This window comes from Heliangelus exortis, chromosome 6, assembly GCF_036169615.1.
Source record: "Heliangelus exortis chromosome 6, bHelExo1.hap1, whole genome shotgun sequence".
Classification (NCBI taxonomy): Eukaryota; Metazoa; Chordata; class Aves; order Apodiformes; family Trochilidae; genus Heliangelus; species Heliangelus exortis.
In genome coordinates this window covers 12,216,877-12,231,969 of record NC_092427.1, presented here as the reverse complement: position 1 = coordinate 12,231,969, position 15,093 = coordinate 12,216,877, and the positions used below count along the sequence as shown (strand labels likewise).

The window sequence follows — 15,093 nt, the reverse complement described above, 5'->3', positions numbered from 1 at the left end:
AAAGGTCAATATGATACTATATCTATTGTGCAGTGGCTTTTCAAGTCAAAGCCAGTGTTAATGTTGTTTTCAAATAGCGAATGAATAGATAAAACCCTAAATGATGTCTGGAGTGGTTTGCAATAGGAGGTTCCCCATCTTGCATACCTCCCAAGTTAGTTTTAAACTGTCAGCACACTTCAGACAGGCTCTGACTGGAGAGGGGGGAAGCAGCTCCTTTTCAGCTTGCTGAGGACAGAAGCTAATAGAGGGACATGCTTCACAATTCACCCGATTTGGGAGTAACAGTTGGGGAATTTGCTGTCGGTGCTAAACAGAATTTGAAAAACAAAATAAAACAAAACAACAAAAAACAGACAACAACAAAACCCCAGTGCATTAGCCACAAATTAACAAAACCATCCCAATTTATGCAAAAGACGATGTTGCAGGGAGCTGTCTCATAGTACCATGTCATTAAAAATATTCCTGCTGTAACAAAACTCTTCTGATTGGCATCACATTTTAAAGTCCTGTCTTTTTGTGCATCATTTAAGAATAGATAGTTTTGAATAAGACAGCCTCTCCAAAACTGATTACAGGGTGGGAGTGTTGTGGTGATCATTATGTTGCTTCAATGCAGATGTCATTTTATTTTAGCTTAGTATAAGACTGTGCTTAGCTGCAGTCCCCCAGATTGTCTCTTTTAGTCCAAGAGAAAGGGGTTTGTACATGTTGTCTTAAGTACTGAAATGTACACAAAGGAAACAGTGGTTTGATCTGGCCAAAGTAATCTGCTTCACTTCCCAAAGTTATGGGATAGATTGGCTGGCTGAATTAATATGGGAGTGATACAGGATATTTGAACTCTTGTCAGTTATATCATTCTGCTTTTTCCCAGCAGTAAAATGGATTTGCTCTGAAACCTGGAAAAGAAAGAAATAAACTTGGCAGATGTAGCCACTTTATGATTTATTCTGAGTTTGCAGCCTGATCCAAACGCCACTGAAGTCTACAGAAATCTTTTGGGGGATTTCAAAAGGAATCTCACCAGGCTCTTGATTAATATGCTGGAGAGCTGGAGGGACACATGTTCGGGGCCAAGGGAGTCTTGCAGATATCATCTTTTTTTTTTTTTTTCTTTCCAGGGTTTGTGTTCTCTTGATGTACATCCTTTCACGCAAGTCTCTCAGTGTTCCCTGAACCATATGTATTTGGATTTAAAGGCAATATGAGAAGTGCTCAGAAAAGCCAGAGCCAACTCCCATTTTATTGCAGGAAGGCCTCAAAGTGCTGTGAGGAGGGACAGTATGTCTGACATCTGGGGCTGTGGGAACTTTACTGAGCAGCTGCAGTAGAGATGGGGTTTCTTGTCAGTCTTGTTTCCCTCGTGTCCAAACTCTTGTATTCATGAGCCAACTCTGACAAAATTTTGGGGGTGGAAAGGAAGCGGGGGATGAAGGAAGAGATGTTTGCATCGTGTGATCTAGCATGAGCCCCACAGCAAGGGATGCTCAGCAGGCAGGCACCTTGTCTCAGGGTGGGTGTGGACCAAGGTGGGTCACAAAGCATTGTGCTCTGGTGCACTTGGGATCTTGGTTTCATGAGGCAGAGGAAGTGTGTGACCTTAATCAGGCCAATTAACCTTGCTGAAGCATCTGAAGGTAGAGATGAGTAATAATTGTAGCAGAATTTAGCACATGGCATCTTTTAACTTTACAGTTATCTGCAATACTTTCTAGACTGGAAAATTTCCAGATTTTTCTAGGATGGGAAAGGCCACTTCGTGATGTATGGAAATGAAACAGGCTTTGCATCTTGATTAATTCCTAATCTTTTTATTGTGTGGCAGGATCAGTTATCTCTCAAGGGGTGGTATTAATTCATGTTTACAAACTATTTTGCAGTTCTTGGGGGAAAATGCACCAGGAAACTGAGTTATTACTTAAACTATTTATTACATGGCATCCCATTTGTGAAATCTGCTTGTGACTGTCTGCGACTGTCTCACCGTACATTATGATCTTTCAAACTCCTTTTGGAAAAGCTTGTCTTTTAAAATCTTATTATTCTTCCCCCCCCCTAAAGTAGGAGGGAATCACAGATGATCTTTCACATGATTCTTCCAACACCCAGTCATTCATCAGCAGAGACTTAAAGATAATAAACTTTTTGTTTCAGGCAATTACTTAATCTCGACAAACTCCTGTGTTAAGCAGGGCTATTAACTGAGCAGGCCATAAATCAGCGTGTTGCCAGGTGGGTGAGTCTCCTGAACTGCAATCACTCTTCAGGACCTTCCAGAGACCCCTTAGAGTCTTAAGCACCCTCATTACACAAGCAGCATGCTAACAACCAGCACTTTGCATGAGCTGCCCAGAGAATCCACTGCAAACTGCACTGGGACCATTTTTAACACCAGGCAGAAAATTTTCATACCACGGCAGGATGATACATGGGAGTTATTAGCCTGCACCCAAACCACAGCTGGGTAAACCAGATAACTTCCTCACCCCTCTCCTCATCAGACCTTCTGCTTAGTTAAGAGCAGCAGCCTGCCTTATGTTTGGTAAAAAGCCAGCTCATGCAGCATCCTCTTAGTCTTTATGGACAGGGAGAGTTTTGGGGACTGGTGTCCTGAATTAAGAAAGCTCCCAAAACTCTTCTATGAAGTCTACTGAGATGTCTATCATCCAGGTTCAAGTGCAAGAAAAAAATACCTAGCCCTGCAATTTTATCATGAGTCTAGTAGAAAGCAGGTATCTTTGCTTCCATTTCCAGAAAGACATTTGAACAAAATGCACAGCAGACTCTCCAAGACTTTTTTCCAGACTCGTTTTTTTTCAATTTTACAAATAATATAAACAGACCTTTCATACAGAGGGGGAATTTTTCAAGCCTTTGCCTATAGGAACAGTTTGATCGCAGTTTGTTTTAGTGCCTGGAGGAGCATATGCATAAAGCAAGCAAACTCACTCCTGTGGTTTGGACTGGGGAGGTTAGAAATGCCAGCACTGCATTTGAAGCACGGCCTTGTCCTGAAAGATTGAGAAAGTCTTTCCAGGCAGAGGGTGCAGGGGTGTCCCTGCCATGGCAGCCCTGTGGCGGGGGGGACTGTTCAGGTAGGTCTGTGCTCAGGGCGGGCTGGCGTGCCCTTTCTTGTTGGCACTGGCACCTGTGCTTTCCTAGGATTTAAGCTTCTGCTTGGGAGTTTTCCTTCTGCAAGGCAGCTTTCCAGCTTCTGCAAGTTGTGCTGGCTCCTTGAGCTGACAGCTCCTGGAGTGCTACCCAAAGGATTTGGGGAAATATATTTAGTTTGCAATAGCCACTCAGCCCAGCTTCTCTGTACACATAGTTTGGCCAACACTAGAAGCAGACATGGCCCCCAGGACGAGCACCTGGGAAGCTGGGCTGTGAGCATGAGGCAATGGTAAAGTATCTTTCAGTGGGATGCGCTCAGTCCAGTCAGCCCTACAGCCACACAAAAACAACCTGGCCACCCAAACAGAGGGTGCTGTGGCACAAGGATGAGTAGCCAAAGAAGGTCAGAACTTCTGCTTTCAGTGGCAGCTTGGGCTGGGAGTGGTTGCTGAACCACAGCCTAAGGGCTCTCTTTGCTCATCTGTGCACCAGTGATCTCATGGCAAACTGATTAAGGGAGCTGATCCAGCTGGAACCCCGTGCAATAAAATTTTAGGTGATTAGCTTTCAACTGGGTGAACTCCCTGAAGCTGTCTGGGTGTGTGATTGCATGAGTGCCAGTGCCACCTCCAGGAGGGCTGTGAATGCATGGCTGGGGGCATGAGGAAGGCTTGATTTGAATGCTGAAAGACATCTCCATCTGTAGACCTGCTCCCGGGGATGCGCTTGGGATGACCCCCATCAATAAACTTTTATTTGCATCAGTGGAAGGTGCTTGGCCAGGGTGCTCCTAAGTCTGCTGTCGATTAGAAGTGTGGTGCAGAGAGCACTGATGCACTCTCTTCTCCTTTTTTATTTCACTAGTTTTGCCTTTTGGTGCTTAAGAAGTCTCCTTGTTTCCTGTCTGAGGCTGCTGAACTTTCCCATCTCTTTGCGTCTCACTAACAGAGATCCTGGCTCAGTCATGTTGGCTACAGCTGAGGGCATCAGTGTCCCCTGGTGCTCCTGCTGCCTCCTGCTTATAAATGCCAGTCAGTGCTTTCTCCCAATATTGGGGTTTAGCCTTGTGTTATAGGCAATCTTCAGTAGTTGCATTTTTGAACACCAAGGAGAAGTTTTCACAGATGTAAAATTAAGCTCTGGTAGCAGGTAAGCAGCTAAGTGTGGAGCAGTACATTCCTCTGCCTATGAACTTATTCTCCCATTCTCTGCTCCCCAGTGTCCTGGACATAGGGGCAGGAGCTCTGTTAGGACCTCGTGTGCCTGTGCATTAAATGCATTCATCTCTCCTTGGGATTCACAGAAAAAGAAACATGTTGAGGGCTTGAGGGGTGTCTCACAGCCAGGAGCACCACAGGAGAAAGGCAGGGGATATTGGGGAATACTCCAGGCACTCAGTAGTCAGCTGAGGTTCACACGATCCCTTTTCACCAGCCATTTCAAGCAACGTGGCTCCCACTGTGAAATGAGCTTTAGCATGAAATACATGGGCAAATCAAAGAGTTTGCCATTCATTGGCCCTGTCCCAGACCAGTCAATAGCAAATCCCCTCGGCTGGGATTTTTTTGAAACATCTACATCAGCTGGAGGTGTGGACGTTTGCTGAATCCTGGATGCTACTGGCTTCCCAGGAAGCAGAATGATAACAACTCGGAGAAAACTTCTCCCCTTAAACCTGCAGGCATTTTTTTCTTCTGTGAACATGTCTTTCTTGAGGGATCCATAAGTTTGCATAGAAGTTTTTGACATACTGATTTTATTCTTGCTGCCCATTGGGGCAGCACCATCTGCCCTTGCACACCAGGATTTCTTCCTTACTGGTCAGGATTATTTTTTTTCTGTTGTTCTTTTTCTATTCTCTGGCAGCAGCTGTTGGGAGAACAAGCCCCAGGATCCATCTGGCCCTTCGAGCTTACCGGGTTGTGTCTTTTCTCAACAAAACAGAGGCGGTTGTGCTTTCATACAGGAGTTACAGTATCTAACGACTTGCTCGAAAAGCAAACTGCCTTTTATTCACTTGTGCTGCCTTTCTCCCTTTAGAATTGCAGCCATGGCCGAACCACAATGTAACCTCAGATCTGAGTCAGTCTAGAGGGCTGCTTTTCTCTCTTTTTTTTTCTTTTTTTTTTTTCCCTCCTCTTCTTTCTGGAGGAGTTGGCACAATCCTGTGTTATTAGGACATAAGCCAGCTTGTTCTAGTGGAATTTCCTGTCTGATTTTAATTTCCCTCTCTTTTTTTTTCCCCCTCAAAGTGAGACAGAAAAGCTTTTTAATTGCACTGCCGTAGGTTGGCCTTTTGGGATATTATTATTCTTATTAAGTACTTCCTGTTGGGAGGCGGCACATGAGTAGAAGTAACAAGGATCTCGGTGCAGTCGGGGCTTGTGGCCCCTTTGTTTTTTAATAACTGTCAAATTGGCAGCGTCCTCAAAATACATCTTGGCCTGACAGCCTGGCAATTAAGTGATTTTCAGGGCTCTCAACATTCGCAGCTCAAGACCTGTGGAATTAATAAGCTGCATTAGGCCTTTTGGGTTTGTTTTCTGCTGCTCAGTAGTCAAAGCTCCTCGTCTCTCTAATAAGAGGCTGGCACAAGTGTGAAAGTTTCACTCTGGAAATCCTTCATGTAGAGGTAAAAAGTCAAGATGAGATGTGGTAGGGTGGACTGGCATGTCCCAATGGGTCCTGCATCCTGTTGCCCATCTACATCCCAGCTGTTGTGGCTTAGGTTTCAGCAGGCTGAAACCAGCGTAGGTTTCAGTGATGAGTAAGTTCCCCTGGGGTGATTCTGACCACTGAAGTGGAGGAGAATCCTTCAAAATGCAATCCTGTGTGGTGCAGTTCACTGACTGAAGCTTAGGCAACTTCTCCACCAGTGATGAGGGAGTGGAATGGGCTGCCACGTGCCATGGCACTGCAAATTTCATTGAAAGAAGAACTTTTCTTTTTTTTCTTGATTTTCCAGGAATTTAAAATTCTCAGCAGTATCTCTCAGAAACTTCTTGTGTTGGCAGGTATTGTAATAAAGACAAAGTGTTTCAAGTTCATCCCTTCCACATTCTTCTAGTAGTCTAAAATATAATAGGTGATAAACTGTCTTGATCTCTTCTGTGCTGCTTTTGACAGCAGTTGCAGGTTCCTGGAAAATGTTTTCTGATGCAAAACTATTCTGCCTTAAACCTTCCACTGTGTAGGACTGAAGATGGTGGCTGGTGGTAACAAGGCTGATCAAGATATTTTTATAATTATTGCTGTGAGGGACCAGACCAATTGCTTAAAAAAAGCCATCAGAGCTTTGGTGTTTGGGCACCCTGCTGCAGGACTTCCTCATGCTTCTGGAGTTCCCTCTGGCTACAGGAGATCTCTGCTTTCATGTTATTTACCCTTCCCTGAGGTATAAAAAAATAATGATTTGTTCCCTGAAGGCTACCATGCAGCAGTAAGCCAAAGACCCCAGGAATTCTTGTAGAATAATAAATAATGCATCACCTTTATTCAGAGATACCCACCTGAATGTCTGGAACTACTTCCACAGGCACGTATATGTTCATCCTACCAACACAGTTTTGAAGTTTTTGAAAGTTTTGGATGCAAACAATTTTACAAGAACAAAGCCAGAATTTTTCATGCAAGATGTCTGTAGGCTTCAGAAAATTCCTGTTTTCCACCAAGGAGCAAAGTGCCCCATTTTAAGTTGGACCCAAGGTGTGCTGCAAAGCCAGCTCCTGCATGGTAGTGCATTGCAGGGGTTTTTGGTTTTCTTGTGTTCCTGCTGGCAGGGAGCATTCTTCCGCTGGAATGGCCATCCCCAGCCCTGAGCTGGCCAAGACAGAGAGTCCATCATGCAGCATTTCAGAGATTGTAGACCCCAGCTGAAGTCTTTCAGAGTTTGATTTCTTAACAACAGTTCTGTGTTCTTCTAGAAAATATCAATGAACTCTTACATTTTTAATCTAACTTTTCCGTGCAGAGGGAAAGACCATTTTTAGCCTTGCTGTAATTGTTCCAGATCCTTTGCTCAGGCATAGACTGACAGGTTTGAAGCCCTTAAGTCAGGCTGTGCATGGGAGCAGGCTGAGAGGAGGTGCCAGGAGCTTCAGGACAGTTCAGACACCGAGATGAACAGGAATATCCTACTTTCATTAGGAACTGAGTTCTTTTAAGCACTCCTCCTCCTTCTTAGGGAAGGGAGGAAATTTCTGGGCAAATTCCTTCAGTGTTGCCTTGAGCTGGCCATGGGGCCATAGGGGAAGCTCACAGATCTAATCTCAACCCATCCCAGCTGCAAGAGCCAGCTTGCTCTGCAGATGCCTACCTGCCTGCCCCATTTTTGGACACAGCCTGGGGCTCAGAAGCAATGCCCAGGTGCAAAAACAGTGGCTGGGCTGAAACATGTTCCCTGTCTGCATGGCCACCAGGACCACATTTCTGCCTTCTGTATGCCAGCAGTGCCCATGTCCTAGGTGGAGCCATGTAATGTCAGTTATCAGCATTTTCAGACTTTTCCTTTGCTCTTCCACAGCAGCTGAAGCAGCATAATAAACTTTATAGGAGGATAAACTCCTCTGGGCAATCTCCAGGAGGATGAGTGGGTGTTGTGAAGCCTCCCAAGGAGGTTTCCTCCAGGAATGTTGGAGAGGGGCAGCTTTGCATTTCTGGTGTCTGATGGAGAGATTTGCTGTGACTCTTGGCTTTTTTTAACAGTTTTTATGATGCAGGCAAACCCAGGAAAGGGCTTTATTCTGCATAAAGTAAGCACTTCATCCACATGGGCATCTGAAGTCAGCATCCCTGCGGGGATCTGAGGGACCACATGCAGCCTTGCTGCTGTCTGGCAGGGAAACAAATTACTCCCAGGTCCTGCTGTGGTGGTTGGGGCATGCGAGAGGCTCCAGCAGTCCTGTTGGTGAAGAGGCAGATGTTGTCTTCTGCTCTTCACCATGCCTCAGTTTCTCTAATGTAAAGTCACACTGGCTCAGTCCTGGAGGGGCTTTGAACTGTCATTACCATGATGCTCATTTTGAGGCTTTTTTTGTGACCATGTAGTTGAAGAAGGGCAATGTAGTTTTTGTAATTTCTTTTTTACATTTCACATACCTGCATCCTAGATGGGCCTCTTCTCCTTCCAGCACTCTTGAAAGGTAATTACTACTACCTGAGACATTTGTCCAACAGAAGTTAGTTGTGTGCTCTTTATCTCTTGCCTGAAGAAGGAGTTTGGCTTGCTGCACTCAGCCCACAGTTAAACGAAGCGTGTGGACTTCTCCAGCATCCTGACACTCGTTGTTTGAAGAAAAATAGTTTTATAAGTCAGGCTACCACCCTCTTTCTTCATTAGGCATGTTAGAAAAAGAGAAAACTGGTTCTGCATGCCTCTGGCTGGAAGCAACCACCTAGATGTGTTTCATACTCAGGGGCTGTAAGGGTCTCCCATAGGTGAGCTGGTGGGATTCTGCTTCCCATTTATCCACACAACAATGTTCATAACAGGCCACAAGTAGTATTTACTATTATTTTACTTGTATAGTTCCTCTTTTACTTCTGTCAAAGCCACTGAGCAGGTAATAAAACAGTGTAATAATTAACCAATAATAATTGAAGTATGCTGTATGAAAACCAAACCAAATACTAACAAGCCAAACAAAAGAAAAGCACGCACAGTACAGCCCTGTTTGTAGTGCTGTCTGCTGCAATCATTAAACACGTTGATACAATAATACTGAGCACTTAATTACCACATCATTTTTAAAGTGCTGTATAAACATTAACCAAACCTCTGAGGTACGGGAGGTATTATTGTCTCCTATTATTGTATTATTTAGAGGTAAAATTCTGGCAAAGTGTGGTTAGTTGGTAATTTAGTGTCATGAAGTCAGGATGCTCGTGGGGAGGGAAGTGAAGAAGGCAGCTTCATGGCTGGTCCACCACTATTTTGGGGACAGAAAAGGACCTGTGTTGGCTTTTTATGAAATGCATGGAGCTGGTGTTCAGGGAGAACAGATGCTCCCTCAGAATCTCTGCTTAGAGTATATGCAGATCAGTGTAATTAGCAACCATATAATCATCCCTTTTTGAGGCAGGCACATGGTGTATTTTGCAAAGTATCTAAACAACTTTAAAGTTGAACTCTCCATCAGGGCCTTGTATAGGGCTAAGAGAAGGCTGCTGTAGTTTTGTGTGTCTGCTGCCCCCCACGCTCTATCAATCCCAGTGGTGGTTTTGGGAATGGTTTTCCCTGCAAAGCCCTTAATATTCTATGTGGTGGTACATGACTTCATCCGAGGAGAATCCCACAGGCACACCAGCGTGATCTGCTCTGTCATGTTTCTGTGACCCAATTTTCCCTGTTCTTTGTCTCAGACCTTCCCTGACCCCAGGCCTATTATCTCTTCCAATAATTCACCCAGGCCATTATTAATGGTGCATTAACTTTGGCTGTGCTTTCAGCGAAGATGTTTTTCTTGTGCTCATTCAGTCGCTCAACTCACTTAAACAGCGAGATCGTTATTCGGGGGACGTCACACAAATACAGAAAACATCTCCCTTGCTGACACCTACAGCCCTGCAGGCACTTTGCTGGAGGGGTGGCCATCCCAATACAACACTGAAACGCCCAGGAGGGACTGTCAAAGGGACTTGAGTAGCCACACACACACTCAGTTGTCTGGGGCCAGTTTGCCTCGCCTGCTTGCACCCCAAGCAGTCCTGACTGTCTGGAGCCCAATGAGCCTGGGAGAGCTCTAATATGAGGAAAATTGCCACAGGAGGACGGGGGAGAAAACCACGAGCCCCTCTTTTCAGTTTCAAAGCAAATCTGATATTTGCCACTCCAGTTGTAGGATACCAAAACGCATTCCTTTAAAATGTACTGGATCTGTAAAACTGGGTAATTGGTAAAAATGAATAAAATTTTCCAAACAGGGAAATGAATACCACCTCTAACTGAATTCTCACTTGATGCATTGAGCTTCTTTTGGTGATGATTGAGTGAAGGACTCTCAGTGTTTGTTGTACCTTTAACCTTGCCTTTGATAAGAGAGTGAGATTTGAACATCCAGGAAAAAATGTGGGCAGCAAGAACAGGGAAACTAACAAGTGCCTCCTCTCATGTCTTAAGAGGTTTCTACGTATTGTCTAGTGCACACAGCACTTGCTTTCCTATTATCTGTTTTAAACAAGCTGGTCCTGGAAAAAAAAAAAAAAAAAAAAAAAAAAAGGCAGAACCTGTTGCAAGCTGCTTTGTCACACCAAGAAGTGTCCTACCACCCCCAGTGACAAGGATGTGGCCTGTGACAGCACAGCACTGCTGCCACAAAAGCACTCGGGGGCACTCACCAGCCCTTTCTGGGATATCCCTCTCCCATTTATTTTCTGTGTCATCTGCTGGTGAAAAGCTGCTGATCCCTCTGCAGTGACAGGAGTGCATGAGCTATTGTTTGGAGAAGTTTTTCTCCTGCTTATCCAAATCGATCCAATGCCCAGGGGCTCCAAAACCTTTCTGAGATGATGTTGCAGTTTCTGCCTGCTGTGGTTGAGGTTCACAATGGGACCTGCTGTTGTTTGATTGCACAGACATGGGCAAGTTATTTTATGTTACCCTGTTTCATCTCCCCTCCAGTAAAAAAAAGGACAGTGTTTCATGTGTTTGCTTCTTTTGCTCAGGAGAGGTGAAACTTTGTTAGTCTTTGCAAGGTAGCTTGTGATGCCTTTGTGAAAATGTGTCCCATGCCCTGTTAAAACCGTAAGAAATCAAACCAAAAGGGATTTCAAGAGTCAGCATTTGCTTTTCATCATTTATAAAATGTTATTTTTTTATGGGTGTTTTTTGCAGATTTGTTGGGAAAAACACTACGAGTACCACTTTATCCAGACAGCAATCTTATACTTCTTCAAGAAAATACTTTCTCTTTTGATTGCGAAAGGTCGTGCTCTATTTCTGATGGAAAAAAAGCTTGCTCACTTGTTCCCACAGAAGAACATTGGATATCCATAGGAACCCCCCATTTTTTTAGCTCAGTAAGTAGCCTGCACAGTTCATGTGTGCTTTAGATAAAGCAGCAGGAGCTCTGTGATACTGGACAGTACAGAGGATTTTGGGGGGGGGGGGGAGGAAGGAGTGCTTTTCAGTGTAGCTTCCCAGCTGGTCTTGCTGTGGCACCCCAGTTGCTAGTATGAACAGAAGATACCTTTAAGTGTTTTCTGAAGGGCTTTCTGCATTATTTTTGTCAAAATGAAGCGTAAATGGAACCTGATTCAGCTTGGGGCCTGTTTTCTTTGCTGCTTTCTTTTTTTTTCTTTTTCCTAAAGACATCACATGTGTAGGCTGAAGTATATGGGAGAGAAAAAGCTTATTTGACCCTTCCTAAATCTCCCTTTTGGGCTCAAAAAGAGGTGTTTCTGTGAGCGATGTCAAAACGTCTCTTTTGCTCTTTTAATGCAAACCCATACGTGCAGCATGTGTTTCTCTTGAGGCACGGGTTTATCTGCGGAGATAATCAAAAGCCTGTATCATCCTCATAAAATGCCTGTTTCTGATGCCTCCCTCCCCGATTCCTGGGATTTTCTGCAAAGGGACATCCCCTTTAAACCTGCGTTTCTGCTTCATATCTTTTCTCTTTGAAGCCAGAGGGTTGGCTGGCCTTTGAATAGGCAAGGATGAGAATATAGCAGTGGGAGGTCCGTGTCTTGCTCATAAACCTCGGCCAGAAAATCAGCTCTGACAAGTGGGGACAGGCAGCAGCGTCTTTCCCCTTATCAAATGCCGCGGAGGAGCAGACGCATTCCTGCGCGAGCCAGGGCCGGGTGGAAGGTAGGGCCTCCCCAAGGCACCTCTGCTCTGCCACTGTGCCATGGGTTTACCCCAAGAGCCGTGTTCTTTCTCTATGAAACATCCTGTTTTCCCATCATCCCTGCCCCTCAAGTGCTGCTTTGATTTGTTCTTTGTTTTTTTCCCTCCTCCTTCTATGGGAGCCAGAGGAAACATTTATCTGTTGTCCCAGCCCTTAGGGACTTCTTGGAGGTGCCACGGGGTGCCTTCGCACCCCAGCATCTTGTACCACATGGCTTGGGGTGGCCCAAATTTTTCCCAGGAGAAAGCTTTCCTCAGGTCTTCTGGTAAAAACTTCCTCCCTCTGTGAAGAACAATCACTGTTAGTGCTTGTTGGACAGGTTTGGGGTTAAATCTGCAAAGATTGCTTGGGTTTGGTAAATCCTCTGCCACCTCAAAGCAGATAATGCTAAACAAAAGATTGCCTTGATTAGATTAAAGTTGGCAAATTAATTGCCCTAATCATCATAGTGCCCTTCCCATGGCTATTCAGGAATACATCACCATGGCTTACTTGAAGTAATTGAATATAATTGTCTTTTTAACTTGTATGTGTAAAACATCCATCTTTGTTAACAGCGTGTGTTACTGTCCTGCTGCCAGCTTGCTGTCCTGTTTGGGAGGGGTGGGAACAAGAAGCAGAGATGGGCTGACGTTTATGAATTGGTAGTTGATTGCCTATAAAACCATTCATTATTTCTGACCAAGCACCTGGAAGAGAATGAAAAGGAACAGCACTGGCCACCAAAGCCCATAGGCCTTGGCTGGTTCTCCCAGGTAGGGGAGCAGAGGGGAAGACCTGAAGTGAGATGTTACAAAGGGACATCACCAAACCCAGCCCTTCCCCTCACCCTTGGCAGCAGCAAAACGTGAAGCATGTAGTAGGGTTGGAAATGAGAATAGCAGAGTGAAATGGGTACCGAAGGCAGGGGCATTGCTTTGGTTCAAATAGGCTGAAATCATAAAAACAAACTGCCAGTGCAGGTCATTGAATTTTTTAATCCATGAAAAGTCAGAGTTGTGAGGAGGCAGAAGTTCTCTTCCGATGTCATTTTTATACCAAAAGATAGCTAGGAAAGGAGGCCAGGCAGAAAACACCTCATGTTTTCTTTTCCCCAGCTCTCCTGAGTGACAGGGAAGGATTGTTTTAGTACGGATTTTCCAATATTGCCTCGGCAATCAACCATTTAGAAATGCACAGTTACTAAATAAAACATAACTGGTCCGTGTTTTAAGAACTTCGAATTAATCTGTTGCTCTTGATATTTTTATTATTATTAGTGAACTGAACTGGTCCAGGGAATGAGCCTAAGGATTAGGATATGACTCTATTATTAATATACTTGACCACAATGCCCAGCAGAGTGTCAGCCCATGTCAGCTCACACTTTTCTGTAGTTTGGGGATTCACCCCAGACGTTTCCCTGGCAGAGTGTCCACCTTGCCTTGGGAGGTTGCAAAATTACACCCAGCAGGATGCTAGCTGGTCTGTAGGCTGCCCCAGGACCACAGAGGAGTTGGGTTTATTTGTATGGCATAAATACGGGGTGAGCGCTGCAGGAAGCTGAGCCCAGGGGCTCCTGCTGGAAAAGATGTTAGTGTCTGGCACCGGGTGTCTGTGCAGGAATGTTTGATTTTTGACTGTGTTTGGTGTATGGTGATGTAAAATTTCCTTGCCCCACTCCCTCTGGTCCCCACAGTAGCTGTAAGTTGTGTCCATGGCAGCATCCCCAGGGAGGAGGGCAGCAGCTCCAGGTGCCTGCCAGCTCTGGCAGCAGTTTGGGCTGAGCATGGTGTGGGGAGACCAAAAGCTGTTTGCTGCTGCCTCAGTAGAGGATGGGGTGTGACTGCTGAATGCTGCTGCATTTCTGACCTGGAAAAACACTGGCTGCCTCTTAAAATGAGGGGTAGGTACAAGTGTCCTCATGGAAGAGATCATCCCTACCCAGGATGGTTAAAGGGTGAATCTTCCTCCTGCCAAAGCAAATCCTAAAGGATACAAGTTTATTCTGCCCCTGAGCTGCTTTGGGGAGAGGAGGGGAGGGGAGCAGAAGGGGGGAAGGCGGTTAACAGTTACCCTACTGTGTCCTGACATCAGGCGAGCTGCAAAAATGCTCCCAGTGTATCAGGTTGTGTGCGGTGCCAGCGCTTCGCTGGAGCACGGAGAGCAAGTCTGCTGTGGAGCCTTAAATACTTTCCACCCGACTACCTTAGCTTAACGCCTTTCAGCAGAGTTGGCAGGATGGTTGTTTTTGTGTAGTCTCTCACCTCTCCCGGCAGCCCGGCTGACGCGCCTGTGCCGTGCTGTGCTCAGGGATTGTACGTTGCAATGGGAGTAGGAGCCTCAGATCCTCCTGCTGATATGCCTGGAAAGACGTGTGTGAGGATTCCATGCAGGCTTTGCGTGACGGACCCGAAAGGAGCAGAGAGAGCCTTGCCGGACGGAGTCAGCGTAGCTCTGTTGCAGCTGGAGCCACAGATGCGAAAGGCTGAATTTTAAGTCTTTCAAAGAAAAGAGTTGGGTGTTTACTGGAGTTTGCTGAGCATCAGTGAGAGACTCGGCCCAAGCTTTGACACTTTGGTTTTGGATGGTGCTTCCTCGCTCTACAGAGAGATGCTACCTGTCACGGAGGCAAGTCACAGTGAAATGCTGAGGGCAGGATGGGTTTTGAAATGCTCCCTTAGGAGGCTGGGTTTGGTTTGCTTTTAGTCTCCAGTTAGACAGAAAGGCCAAGAAGCCAAAAGGGGAATGGAAAGAACTGTAAAAATACAAAGTAATCTTTGATGAAGAACTTCTGTTTGTGAAAGCAGAGCAAGCCTTTTATCTTTAAGCCTATTGCTGGTACAAGTCTAGAAAGCGGCACTGTTACAGATGTAATGAGCCCTATCAGAGGGCGATTGCACCGTATCGTTATCAAGGCTCTGCTAATTGTATTTTTTTTTAGCTTCCATAATTTTAGCATGAAAGGCCAAGGTGGCCAGGAGGTCTTGTTGGGGGTCGCATGGAGAAATAACCCGTTGAATTTTCCATCAGTTCGTCTCACTCAAAAATTCTTGCCATTAACTTTTGGGGTCAATAATAAATATTAAAACCTGTAGGTTTAATAAGTCAATGTAGGTGTTCTCTGCCTTTTGAGACCACTTTA

The 15,093-nt window shown here is 45.2% G+C and overlaps 1 protein-coding gene across 1 annotated transcript in view; it reads left to right on the top strand.

The window, feature by feature from the left end:
- GLI2 (GLI family zinc finger 2) overlaps window positions 1–15,093 on the top strand; it is a 189,780-nt gene that overhangs the window by 106,358 nt on the left and 68,329 nt on the right. The gene's annotated exons all lie outside the window — the stretch shown is intronic.